This window comes from Wyeomyia smithii, chromosome 2, assembly GCF_029784165.1.
Source record: "Wyeomyia smithii strain HCP4-BCI-WySm-NY-G18 chromosome 2, ASM2978416v1, whole genome shotgun sequence".
NCBI lineage: Eukaryota > Metazoa > Arthropoda > Insecta > Diptera > Culicidae > Wyeomyia > Wyeomyia smithii.
The window spans coordinates 219425489-219436541 of record NC_073695.1 but is presented as its reverse complement, the minus strand read 5'-3'; positions in this window follow the sequence as shown (position 1 = coordinate 219436541).

Sequence of the window (11053 nt, the reverse complement as noted above, 5' to 3'; positions counted from 1 at the left end):
TTGGGAAAACTTGGAATTTTATTCAAGGGGAATAGTTGCTATAAATTTTGGTAAAAGTGCCACCCTTCTGGACCCCTCCCAGTTTTTGTGGGACGCAAATATGTCTGTGTTTTTTTCAAATTTTTCAAACAGATTGAGCAAACACTGGCAATTTTCATATGTATCAATTGCTCCATGTATCAAATCATGTCAGGTGGATGAAATATGTTATGTAAGAGTGAATTTTAGAGTTTCCAAATTATTTCAGTACAAATTCACAAAACTACGTATTTTTATAAAAAATCAATTTCAGCGCTTTTGCCTGAAACTGAAAAATATCAAATTTCTACCATCACAAGGAAATATTTCGCTTCCATGTGATGTTCATTCTCTCTTCCTTCGTGTTCTTTTTTCATTGTTCGTAAAAGAAAGAAAGTCAAGTCATCCGTCAGTTGCAGAGAAAAAGTATTCGTTCGATATTCACTATTTGAAATTTTCTGAAAATTACTCGGAGTAATTCATTGTGTGAATTGTTATGTTGTAAATTCTGTCTGTGTACTGGACAGTGGTATTACGCGACTAATAATGAATGCGAAAAATACTATCCAGAGAGCCATCTTGGCGTTTTATTATCATAACGACTGCAAGCGTCATTTTGATAAGGTAATTTCCGCTATACCAAAGGAACAGTGAAAATCATTTGTTCGGATTTTCAGAAAAATTTGTTACGTGACCGTGAATTATTTCATTGAATGTCAGCTTGTTGGAAGTGAAAATCAGCCCGATCGGCAGCTGAATTGAAAGGTACATAAGACAATCAAGGTAAACTCAGAACTCACGGGATATCGCCAAAAATATGATGCGAACAATTGTATTGTCAGCAGTATCCGTCTACGAGGAGACTACCGGTCGTTCCGCGCCTGTAAGTAACCCAAGAGGACGCTTCAGCAAAATCTGATGGCTAAGACACGTGCTCGAGTGTTTTACGAGAAGGTTCTGACAAGGGATGCTTACTTAAGGACAACAAAACTACGCGAATATGTCCAAGTTCCCTAAATAGCATAAAGTAAACCAACTCCGAGTTAGAATGGATAAGCTCAATTGTTCCGGATTCTAAATGAAAAAAGCCTTCAAATTGAGGTTAGAATTGCTAAAGAGATAAGAATCCCATGTTAGGTACAGCACAAGAAAAGCAGTCTCTAAAGCCTTAAAAAAAATCAAATTAAGGTCAAAAGGGTGAAAAAATGATTTGAAATGGTGAAAAAAGGTCAGGGATATTATTAACCAAAACAGAAAATGACGTCAAATTGAACATAGAAAAACGTTCTCAAAACAACAAACAAAAATTTAGCTCCGGATGACGAAAATACGGTTCGAAACTTCGAAAAGTCAAAAAAAAAACTTAATTGATCCTAAATCGAGCTTATAATGACAAAAAACGTTTCTGAAGCGTATTAATGGTAAAAGGAAATGACCAATTAACGAAATAATTTCAACTAAAGTTCAAAATAACAAAAAAAAATCACGTTTGAAAGCCAGAACAGGTCAATAAAATGATCTTCAAAAATAACACTCTGAATACTGATAAAATTCTAGAATGCTAAAAAGGAGAATGATCCCAGCAAAAAATGACGCTCTACAAGGGTGAAAAAGCAAGGTGTCGACGAATCCGTGGTTCAAGGGGTTGGATGTAGGTCGGGATTTCATTTGCGTGATGTCCCGGCTTATGTCCAATCACTATAGATTTGACGCGCATCTCCGTCGTGTTGGGCTCGGAGAGAGTGGTGTCTGTGCCTGTGGTGAAGGTTATCACGACATAGAGCACGTTGTTTGGTCATGCCCTGTACACCGTGACGCCAGGTCTAAATTAATAGCTTCCCTGCAGGCCGAAGGTGGGCAGCCGGCTGTTCCTGTTCGTGATGTCTTGGCGAGCCGTGACCTATCCTACATTTTCACTTATATACGTTTTCCTGAAATCCATCAACGCCCCAGTTTAGTCCTATCCCCTTCCGCCTACATCCAACCTAACGACAAGAACACGTTAAGACCCCGGATCCGGAAACAGCAATCAGACCTGCACGATACTCTCAAGGCCCGAGGGAGACAACCCAATATGCCAGTCCGTAATGTCTTGGCCCAGCAGCGTAACAAATTTAATATGCTGCTTACCCATGGCAATGAAAACCATCATACAGTAAACCAGTGCTTTTAATGCAAAATATTAAAGCATTAAGTTAGATTTAGTTTCAGCTCGTAGTCGGCAGCGAGGATAAAAAATTTGCTTTTAGTTATTAAGATACTTTAGAAAGTAAGCTACCAGATATATTTGGCGCCGTTAAACATTAAATGGTATTTGTGCCGTGTCAAATAAATTATATATGAACAAAAAAAAAATGCCGTGTCAAATAAATTATATATGAAGTAATCGATTGGAAAATAATTAACGCGTCCGCAAAAATGCGACGATTGTGATTTTATGATGCCAACTATTGTACTATGAAGAAATGTGGAGCTTCATTTTCGACCAATTGGAGCTGCAAACAAAGCCTATTTACCATCCAAAATGGTTATTTCAGGCAAATTGTGCTTATAATCGCCGAAAAAACGCCTCAAAGGCCAAATTAGAAAATAACCTAGAATCACTTAAAACGCAGCTGTAAACCAGAAAAAACCGAGTTGGAGTTGATCCAAAACTGAGCTCATACGCTTTAAAGGCCAAAATAGCAAATAAGCTCAGAACGCTGAAAACGCTCTCCTGGAACCCAGTAGCCCAAACTAATGCTAGATTGGTCATCGAATTGCTGAAAATGCTTTTAAAAGTCCAAATAGAAAGTGATTCCGAATTGAGCTCAGTTTTACAATATAAAATCCTAAAAATCGGAAATAGTCAGAATCGAAAATAATCCCAAATGGCTCGAAAGGACCAAAATGAAAAATGATCCCATCCCCCCTGATAGCTTTAACCTCTATTGTAAAAAGTATAATAATTGTAGAAAGAGCAAGTCTATTTCTTAATAAATGATTGCTCTATTGAAGAAGATTTGTTTGTCCTACCTTTCAGCAAGAATCTGCTACACTCAGAAGTCCAGCAAGGCAGCAGCTTGAGTTCGTTTCTGTTTATTGTGTTTATCACCACACTGCTCCAAGTGATTCTAAATGACTAACCTTTCGCAGTGAAACATACCGAGGTAGTGAAAATTTATTATTTCTGTCATAACCAAAAAAGTAAATAAAAACATGAGCAAATAAATCACGTTTCGGTCAAAAAAAAAAAACACAGCCCAACTAATATCAATCCCGCAATGTTTTTGGCTGAGTTCAAATAAAACATCCAACATTTTTCCCTAGCTTTTAACATCCAATTTGCACCAACATCCGAAACACTTCTTACTGCTAAAGCCTATCACATATCCACTGTTCAAACAAACGCCCGTTCCAGTGATCACAAAACTTTCGATAGATTCACATTGTAAGGAAACAACAAATTTACGCATTTTTCGTCATTCTCTTCTTCTTCTTCTTTCAGCTCTCAATTGCAAGCCAACACAACCGTGCTCTCATTCTGATTCTTCATCTATTACAATATGGAATACATTCTGGATGCCATACGCCATTCCGACTCACGACGACGTTAATAGGTTTATATCACAATTGCACATCAATCTATATACGGTTTTTGAAGTAGAATACTTCTCTCAGGAAGTTCGGCTACATAGGGATGTGAAATGAAAATCTAAAACCCGAAAAAAGTGAAAAATATGTCCAATTTCAAATGCTAATAAATCGGTTAGTATTCGATGGATTTTCTTCGTTCTTGCAGCAATAGATTGGAAAATCTTCTAAGATTCTTCCCAAAATAAGATAATTGTAATTTTATTATTCACACTATTGTACTATTGAAAATAGTCAAGCCTTGTCAAAACGAAAAATTCGACCTCTGATTGGTCGTTATATGATTGCTTCCCAAGCACGGTCGACAGAATCATATACCTTGCAATTGAAAACATGCTATTTGGCCTATATAAGAGCCTGTTTCAGCCGGAGCCGCTCATAATAGTTCTAGACAGCGACAACAGCAGTCGTCCTTCCTTAGCAGCAGCACTAGCCCTGTGGTTGGTCACCACGTCTCAGGAGCAGCGCGGTTTTTCTCAGCGTGTGTCGCCAGACAGCCATTATTCCCCCCGTGTTGGGGCAGCATGAAGATTGCCATCAGGAAGTTCAATTTTGGAAATCAAAATGCCTTTTTGAAGGCAAATAAACAAGTCATTGAAAGTTAATAATTTTTGTCAACGCAAGCAAGTATTCTGTGTTGCATCCTAGCAATTTAAATTTGTCGCACCCGTCTAATTTACTGAATGTGAAATAGCTTCCACAGTGCATGTTGTCCGTGTATCTTAATTCCCCCAATGTTAGGGCAGCTCAAAGGTTGTAATTAGCAACCTATTTTGAACAGCAAAATGCTTTTTTTAAGGCAAATAAAAAAATAATTGAAGGTTAATAGTTTTCTGGCATCAACACAAGCAGACATTCTGTGCGGGAAGCAATCAAATTCTGTTGTAGTTGTCTAATTTTCACTTTATTTAGTAAACCCCTCACTGTAGGGGCAGCGCAAAGGCTGCGATCAGCATAACCGACATTGAATAATAAACTGCCCTGTTACTACGCATTCACAAAAGCAGTTAGTTCGACTATGCAGAGCTAATATGAAGACGAATCAATCAATCAGCGTAAACAGAATTTCGTCGTCTCCCAGCTGCCAATTTGTCACATGATGCAACACGCAACAGCGAGCAAACGAAATCGCTTGATGTTACAAACCGCAATAAAATACGGGTTAAAACCGTTGCGTGTGTGAGAGCACCATCGGTGTTTATTCGCTGGATGCACTATCTACTGTCTACTGAACGCAATAATCTGCTTACATGCGACACGTGGACGGGAACATTTTCTTTAACGAAGCTGCGCAACACGACACAAAACATGTTATTTTGTTGCTTCAATGAGAGTGCTATCGGTCCGGTTCGACAAGAAATCATTTTTGTGCATCCTTGCTACGAAATTGAGGAAAAACTTTAGAAACTGAAAAAAGAGGTGGAGCTTATCAAATGATCGCTCTGAACCAGAATGAAGTCACACATATTTTTCAAGTTATATCATTCCACCACGTACGAAAAATAATTCATTCCTATTTTCATTCCTATATAAGAGCCTGTTTTAGTCGAAGCCGCTCATCACATCATCATTCTCTGCTAGCGTGTTGAGCAGTACAGTTGTTTATTTTCGCTCCGTTCACTTTTTACGTTCGTTCGTAAGTTTTTATTTTCGCGTTGGAAACCGACGCTACGGTGAACCCTGACATGGGTAAATCGAAAACCGGTTCTAGTACGGGTAAACGGCCTCGACCTGGAAATGCCCCCGATTCGGCGGCTAAGAAGCTTTTGGCCAACAACAGATTTGCTGTCTTGGAAAACTCCACGGACCCCGAAATAGTGAAAAAAGAGAAAATTCCACCCTTCTATGTGAAAGGATTTCCAGAAGGTCTTCGTGAAGCAATTGTCTTTTACATCGAGAAAGGACTGAAATGCACTATCCGTATGTGCACTGACGGCTACAAACTGATGGTTCCGGCATTGAATCACTACAAGGCGGTGCAAGTAATACTGCAGCAGCGTAAGGTGGAATATTTCTCCCATGACATTGAAGCAGAAAAACCGCTCAAGGTTGTTCTCCGTGGTCTTCCAGACATGGAAATTGACACTCTGTTAGAGGAACTGAAGGCAAATGGACTCAAGCCAATACAGATCCATAAGATGTCACGCCACAACAAGACTCGGAAGTACCGCGACCAATTGTACCTTATCAACCTGGAGAAAAATTCAACATGTTTGGCGGATTTGCAGTCCATTCGTGCCCTTTTCCACATCATTGTGGCCTGGGAGCGCTACAAACCAGTTCATCGAGATGTGACCCAATGTTCCAATTGCCTGTTGTTTGAACATGGGACTAAAAACTGCCATATGGCCTCCCGCTGCATCAAATGCGGACAAACGCACGCACCCGACGCCTGCCAATTGATGGGAACTGCCGATCCTGTCTGCGCAAATTGTGGAGCTGATCATAAGGCCACCAGTCGTACCTGCCCAAAGCGGGCGGAATTCATTGAGATCCGCAAAAGAGCCTCACCAACAACCAACCCGGTCGGAGAAAAGTCCCAGTGCCAGTGAATAACGAACAAAATTTTCCAGTCATCACATCGTGACGTGCAATCCCAGTGCTTCCACCTCTCCCACTGAATAATCGGCTTACAACCTCGTTTGCCGATGTCGCAGCATCGAGCCGTTCCTCGCCTCCCACGGGGCTCCCAGGGCTTACAACTCCTGCCACTGGAATGAAGTTTACCCGCACAGACGCCGAAGAAAATAACGCAGATTCCCTTCTCACTACAGAGGAGTTCGTGCATCTCCTTGCCGAAGCATTCGTAGCCCTTCGCACCTGTAAAACCAGAGCTGAACAGCTGCAAGCAGCAGTTTCCATCCTCACCAAATATGGCCCGTGAATGCATCAACATCGCTAACTGGAACGCTTGCTCGTTAAAGAGCAAAGCCATCGAATTCGCTGATTACCTCAACGAGCGGACTATCGACGTAGCTATCATCACCGAGACACATCTAAAACCTGGCGTCAACATCTACCTCCCAGACTTTCGAGTTGTTCGGCTCGATCGTACCCACTCAGCGGGTGGAGGCGTAGCCATCGCGTTGAGGAAGAACATCTGCTGTAAGCTGCTGCTCAGTTTCAACTTAAAAGTCATCGAAGCGGTTGGGGTCGAGGTTTCTACCCCTGTCGGCCCTATTATTATCATAGCCGCCTACTGTCCGTCGCAAGTCAGCTCAAGGAACGATTCATCCTCTAATCTGAAACAAGATCTCGTCAAGCTTACCAGACATCGGCAAAACTTCATCTTGGCTGGTGACCTCAATGCCAAACATCAAGCCTGGGGCAACACTCGAAGCAATCCAAATGGCAAAGTCGTCAACAATGACCTACAAGCATCTTCGTACATCATCCTGAGCCCAGACTCCCCCACCCGGTTGAGTCGCTCTGGTGTCCACTCGACCATCGATTTTTTCATCACCAACATGGCAAACCTTTCGAATCCGATCGTCTACCAGGAACTGAGCTCCGACCACTTTCCAGTGGTGGCCGAAGTGGGCTACTCCGCCAATCGATTTCGTGCTCGTCGTCGCAACTACCATCGTGCTGACTGGCCACGGTTCCAGCAGTTCATCGGCGCCAACATCCGCTACAACACCGAGCTTGAATCGACGGACGACATCGATCAGTGCTTGCAGATCATCGACGAGGCTCTATCCTTAGCCCGTGACCAACACATCCCTGCTTCTGACCTGGTGAGTAACACTCTGAATCTAGACAGCCTAACTAAATCTTATATAAGACTTCGTAACACAACTAGGCGCCATTATCAACGTACTGGCCTCACTTAAAGTCTTACTGCAATCGTCTTAATAAAATCATTAAGGCCCGGTTGGTGGATCTCAGAAACAAAAGCTTTGAAAGTCATATTCGCTCTCTCCCAGATTGTGCAAACCCCTTCTGGAAATTAACTAAACTTCTGAAAAACAAGCCGAGACCAGTCCCTCCTCTCTCCCATTCTGATCAACAAGCTGGCCAAGTTCAGCTAATAACACCAGCTGAAAAAGCTAATGCACTTGGCCAGCATTTCGTAAATTCTCACAATCTTGGTCGTTTCCTGGTGAGCCCCTTTGAGCCTGATGTGGCAGCTACAATGTCCAGAATCGCTGTGACCCCTCTAGTTGTCCCAGAGGAATCTATAATTTCTGCAGTCGAGGTAATGGCAGCCATCAAATCATGTAAAAATATGAAGGCCGCGGGTGTCGATGGGGTGGTCAATCTCGAATTGAAAAATTTGAGCGTTGACTTCTTTCATCACCTCGCAAAGATCTTCAATAAGTGCTTGGAACTTGGCTACTTCCCGTCCCGTTGGAAGGTCGCCAAAGTTATCCCCATCCATAAACCTGGGAAGGATCCCACTGACGCTAAAAGCTACCGGCCCATTAGCCTCCTTCCATCTATTTCGAAATTGTTCGAAAAACTGATTCTAAGACGTATACTAGAGTTTGCTGATCAGAACAACATCTTCCTTAGAGAGCAATTTGGATTCAGGAAGGAGCACTCCACTGTGCACCAGCTCACCCGGGTAACGAACATTATCAGGCGGAACTAGTCTGTTTCCAAAACAACTGCCATGGCGTTGTTGGACGTTGAGAAAGCGTTTGACAACGTCTGGCACGATGGTCTTGTTTATAAGCTGCATCGGTGCAACTTCCCGATCTTCCTTGTGAAAATCATCAATAATTATCTGTCGGGTAGATCATTTAGGGTCTGCTTGAACAACTCCCAGTCTGATACATTTAATGTTGATGCTGGGGTCCCCCAGGGTAGCCTCTTGGGTCCTATCCTCTTAAACATCTTTACGTCAGACGTTCCTCCCCTTCCGGATGGTGGGGTACTGTCCATGTTCGCGGACGACACTGCCATCATGTACAAAGGGCGAGTGATCCGTTCGCTGACTAGAAAACTTCAAGCAGGCCTGGATGTTCTATCCGGCTTCTTCAACAACTGGAAGATTTGCATCAATGCGGCTAAAACACAGGCCATCTTATTTCCCTACTCAAACTCACGTCGACTTGTTCCGCCTGACGACGTCAGGCTTAAAATTAATAATTCACCCATCGAATGGTCGAGAGAGGTGGGATACCTCGGTCTTGTTCTGGACAGCAAGCTTATATTCAGATCACATGTGGAAAAAACATCAATCAAAGGCAACATCCTAATTAAATCTCCATACCCACTGATAAACAGAAAATCCAAACTGTCCCTGAAGAACAAGCTTGCTGTCCATAAAATGATTATCCTGCCAGTATTAGAATACGGTTTGCCAATCTGGGAGAGTTGTGCCAAGTATCACCATGATAAATTACAGGTTATCCAAAATAAGATCCTAAGGATGATCCTTAACAGTCCTCCAACAACGCGTAATTCTGAGATCCACCAACTAGCCGGTCTAGATACACTTTTGGTGCGCAAACAGGCAATTCTGTCTAGATTCAGGGATGCTTGCCAGAGGTCAATTCACGAGGCAATTCGATCTTTGTCAATTTAGTTTTTAAGATAGTATTAGTTAGGTAGGTTATTCAATTTTATTTAAATTCATAAACTTATCGTGCCATTAAGGCAAAGATGTAAAATTAATCTTCAAGATAATTTAAAAAACCAATCTAAATGCACTACTACGAACAAATATGACGAGCCTTTAGGGCTGACCAATTATCCTGTCATAAATTATACCCCTGTAAACAATTTCAAAAATAAAAGACAATTCAGCAGCGAAGCCGCTCATAGTAGTTCTGAACAGCGACGACAGCAGTCCTCCCTTAGATAGCGGATAGCGGCCACAACTGTGGCATGGCTGCGGATAAGCGTAGCAGTTTCAGCGGATATCACCATCGATAGCAGCAGGGCCAGCAGATTCAGGTACAGCGGATACCAATGGCGGCCACAACTGTGGCATGGCTACGGATAGCGTTGCAGTTGCTCAGCAGTTGGGCCAGCGTATAGCGGCCACAACTGTGGCATGGCTATGCATAGCGTAGCTGTTGCAGCGGGTATATCAGCATCGATAGTAGCAGGGTCAGCTGATGCAACGACACTCCCTTCACTAAAATGCTGTTTCAGTGTGGTAGCAGGAAGCATCAGCAGCAGGCTTGCATGAAGTGAATACATCAGCCAGCAACTTTCTCGAAGGCCTCTGCCATAGTAGACGCGAAAAGGGGCGCGAACCGATTCGCTCGGCCGTAGGTTGATGTACAGCTCTACTGATGGCTGTACATTAACCTACAGCTGAGCAAATCGGTTCGCGTCACTTTTCGCATCTATTATGGCAGAGGCCTAATGGGAAAGTTGTATCAGTTTGTTCAGAAGAATATTATTGTCGGTAATATTACAGAGATGCGATTGCGTAAATCCGATTTTGAATTGAACAATTGTTCTTTTGAGAACATATAACACACTTATTTGAAGTGTTAGTAGCTTTTGGTACCAATAGCAGTATAGTGACAGCCTCAGCGGTAGATGCAGATGCAGCCGGTACTTCCCTGAGGCCGATGTAAAGGTAAATGGGAGCAGCACGGCGAAACAGTTCGGGTTATGCTTAGACGCGCGTCATTTTTCGTTGTTGATATTCCCCACATGAAACGACGCGCTTTCGTATGATAGCGGTGGTATTAGCGGTAGATGCATTTGCCAACACTTCCTCCAGTAAAGCCGTGTCTAGTTTTCAATGTGAAAACACCTTTCTCATTGTGTTGACCGTGCGCCTTAGTCCTCACTATCAATGATAAATTGAACAATTGTCCTTATAAGGACAACAAATGAATTAATGAAGATTTAATTTTGAATTAGAATACTTCTCTCAGGAAGTTCGGCTACATAGGGATGTAAAATGAAAATCTAAAACTGAAAAAATCGAGAAAAATTTCAAATGCCAATAAATCGGTTAGTTTTCGATGGATTTCCTTCGTTTTTGCAGCAATCGATTAGAAAATCTCTAAGATTCCTACCAAATGCATGAAATTGCAATTTTATCATTCGAACTATTGTACTATTGAAAACTCTTAAGCCTTGTCAAAACACAAAATTCGACCTCTGATTAGTCGTTATACCGCGCTTTCCCAAGCACGGTCGGCAGAGTTATGGACCTAGTAAATTGGGAATGCATCATTTGGCCTATAAAAGCTTCATCCGATAATAAACAAACATTTCATCGGATATTAAATTGAACAACTGAAATTTGAAGAACACAAATGATTATTTGAAGAGTTAATATTTTCTCGTTTTGCGCTATAATCCAAAGTCTTAATCTTCATCTACATGCATACTCTGACTATTATTACGTGTTTGCGTCGCTTAGTGTTTGGCTACGGTCATGCAGAACGCAAATAACGGCGCGATGCGATTCGGCAAGACGAAATCT